This window comes from Culex quinquefasciatus, chromosome 3, assembly GCF_015732765.1.
Source record: "Culex quinquefasciatus strain JHB chromosome 3, VPISU_Cqui_1.0_pri_paternal, whole genome shotgun sequence".
NCBI lineage: Eukaryota > Metazoa > Arthropoda > Insecta > Diptera > Culicidae > Culex > Culex quinquefasciatus.
In genome coordinates this window covers 84,978,279-84,982,071 of record NC_051863.1, presented here as the reverse complement: position 1 = coordinate 84,982,071, position 3,793 = coordinate 84,978,279, and positions in this window count along the sequence as shown.

Here is a 3,793-nt window from a genome sequence, read left to right as displayed (position 1 = left end):
CCTACCAATGACTTGCATCTATTATAAAGTATGATTTAACTTTTGGTTATTTTTGTTGAGAGCTTTTAAAAAATCTTGTTCAGGTGGGGCAAGTATACCATATGAATTTTAGTATGGAAAAAATACGAATTGCTGCAACAACATATTTTATTGGGAAATAAATACATCAAAGTACTTAAAAACTGATAAACAATTGTTAAAGAATTGTCCATGCAAAATATAGTGATACTTTGAAAATTTACTATTTATCATCCAAGTTGTATTTTTTTCGTAAAAAAGATAAACTTTTTAGTAAAATATTATTATTTAATCTAAAAATGAAAGAAACGTTACAAATTCATTCTAATCTGATGTATCTAAGTGATAACAGTTTAATTGTTAGCAAATCGACATGTTGTTTCATGCATTGTTCCTCTTGCCCCAACGGATTGTTCGTCTTGCCCCACTAGTAGAACATATGGGAAATCAAAAAATTTAAAATCAATTTTTTACATAGAAAAGCATGATTTTTTTTTAAACTTGTTCTGCCAAAGTTTTAGTCAAAACCTGGAATAAGATGATTATAAAAAAATTCAACAGATTTTTTAACGTTTTTAGGCCGTTGCAAATATTTTTTAAAGTTTATGTGTAATCGTGAACTGACTTCACGGTTTCGAGAGTTGATTTTTTTCTGTGTACACCTGTCCAGTTGTTTTGCAATAATTGATTTCCAAAATTTCTAAGTACTGACGAAAATTTTATTTTTGCGAGAAAAAAAAGTTTTTGTGGTGCTGTACATTGTAATTTCATAAAAGTTCAAAATATTTTTAAACGGGTCCAAACATGTTATATATGATTATCAATGCATAAAAAGGCATTTTAGATTGTTCTCAGTTGATAAGACTTCTATTTCCATTGACATTTTGATATTTTTTTGACAAAATACGTTTTTGCCCCTGATTTTTCGGACCAATTTTGAAGGGGGCCTTAATGGGTTATAACGAGCATTTAATTGGCTTGTTACACTTGCACCACTTTCCCCTACAATCAGAAGCAACGATAAAGTCTCCACTGCTCGATTGAAACGGCATTACATATAGAGTTATCTACGTGCGCATGTATGGCGTGTAAGTACACACAGAAAATGAAGTTAAATTTTGTACCGGCCAGCAGAACATATGGTGTTCTAGTGTGCGTGTGAGGTGGCTTAGATAACTCTACTTTTGTAACGAAATATTGTATAAGTAATCCGCTTATGTTTCCCCAAAACATGGTACATAGTGGCAGTGTAACTTTGTTACACAACTATTTCTCTCTTGGTTAGTTTATACCTGTCAAAACAACCAAATTGCAAGAAAAATATCTACATATATTTGAATTCAAGTGTTCCATAGTTCAACTTCATACAAATATAAAACTTATGTTCCTGCAATCAATAAGTTTAACTTGTATATGAAACCAAAACAAAATAAGAAAAGCCGGCGCAAGGTCCATCAGTTGAAACAAATTTGTTAAAGACCAAATAACCATTGAGTTTTTTTGTTGTTTTCTTAACAATTGGTGGTCAGTTGATAGAGAAACTAGGTTAACTTTAAAAGAGACAAAGAAAAAATAGAGATTAGCTGTGATTTTCGGTTGTGTCAACCAATGAAAATAATGAAGATCAATAAGTTGAGGTACACGAACGGAATTTGTAAATATATATAACAGAGAATTATAAACAGAGAATTTAAGCTAAGACCCTTATAAAGCGAGAGCGAAGATTGATAAATAACGAACGACAGATAATTCAATCAGCTCTAATAGAAGAACTCGAAGTGCAGAATATTTGAAAGTAGTTATTTTATTTGGAGTTTCTTATAAATCTTCACAATTATTACAGCAAAGGATACAACTTTCCGATAATTCTCAGGATACAGGCGGTTCGTGAATGGGGAAATCTAAACATTTTATTAAATTTTAGGTATGTATGATACAAAAAAAAAGTTGAATAAAACCTCATTCAGTGAGTGGTCAACCCACGTTATCAGAATCCTCTTGCAAGGACCGCATCTATTTGGAGAATCGCCGCTGAAAGATTTTCGTATTGTAAAGTGTCATTGATGATAAAAACACGCATACTATTTATTGAAAAACAAAAAAACAAATTCATGCAGGCTCGGTTTGTTTGGCCTCTAAAAGTTTGTGAAAACGGAACAAATAAAAAAAAAAAAAAGAAGTTTTGTTTTATTCATTTTACTCACTACGATTTTTTAAAGTTTTCCCTTTCTCATGAATGGCTACTTGCAGAGCTGTGGAGTAAGAGTCCCAACCGGAGTAGAAGTCGACCGACGGAGTCGGTTAATATCCAACAATATGGGATTTGATCATGTGATAGTTGAATTGGATTTGCAGTAGAGCAGCAAGGGGCTGCGCTAAGGTTATGAAAGTCAAACCGAAAAATCCAATGTACATTAGGGTGACAATAAAAAACGACGTTAGGAATCCTGATTTTTGTGATTTTTTAGAAAAAAATATTTTCTTATATACTTCCTATGGGTAATTCTCCGCCAATTCACACAGCAGTTGCCCCGACCCCTCTTCGATTTACGTAAAACTTTGTCCTAGGAGGTAACTTTTGTCCCTGATCACGAATCCGTGGTCCGTTTCCGGAGGGCGGTACGACCCCTTCCATTTTTGAACATGCGAAAAAGAGGTGTTTTTCAATAATTTGCAGCCTGAAACGGTGATGAGATACACAGCTAAAAATGTAGTAATCCAGCTGCGTGAAGACCTGGGTGTAAAATAAATATTGCAATATTTTATGCAATTTTATGTGATTTTACACCCTGAAATTTGTAGCCCATCAGTATGGGAAACCTACTTGACCGAAATGTCAAGCTCATACAGTATGTAAAAAAGTATTTACACCCCTTGGGCACTATGCACATTTTGTGATGAAACATGTGAACAATTTAATGATTTAATGTTGACATAAACCTAGTACTACGTGCCGAATATTTTGCTAGAAAAAGCTCATGAAATTATGTTTTCTATAAAAAGTTATACAACAAATACTATTACAAAAATCAAAAAAGGTGCAAAAAAAGTTTGTACACCATTCGAAAAATTAACATAAATAAAGTTATTTGTTGACAAATCACCATAAATCCAGTCTCCCAACTCCAAATAGGCATCCTTGACTGATTAAAAATAATTTGGATTGAATATAAAGTTTACTAATTACTTAGTATAAAAGTTTATATAACTCTGGAAATTCTATATAAAACATATCTAAACTTCATTTTGCAAACTTTCAATTTAAATAAATGTCAATATATTACCATAGAATTGCTAAATAAACATTCTGGAGTGGGTATAACACCGTTTTGAGGGTCTTTGTATCGCTAGAATAGATTTTTCGTTGGAATTTCGTACTAACCCGGAATTACGTCGTCGGAAAATCCGCCGGCATCCGAACCGGTCCGCAATTCACAATATATTACCATAGAATTGCTAAATAAACATTTTGGAGTGGGTATAACACCGTTTTGGGGGTTGACTTGTGAATCGTGGACCGGTTCGGATGCCGCCAGATTTCCCGACGACGTAATTCCGGGTTGGTACGAAATTGCAACGATAAATCTATTCTATCGATACAAATACCCCCAAAACGGTGTTATACCCACTCCAAAATGTTTATTTAGCAATTCTATGGTAATATATTGACATTTAGTTAAATTAAAAGTTTTCAAAATTAAGTTAAGATTAGTTTTATATAAAACACGCCAAAGTTGTTACTTTTTGGCGTAAGAACCTTCCTTGGGCTTATACG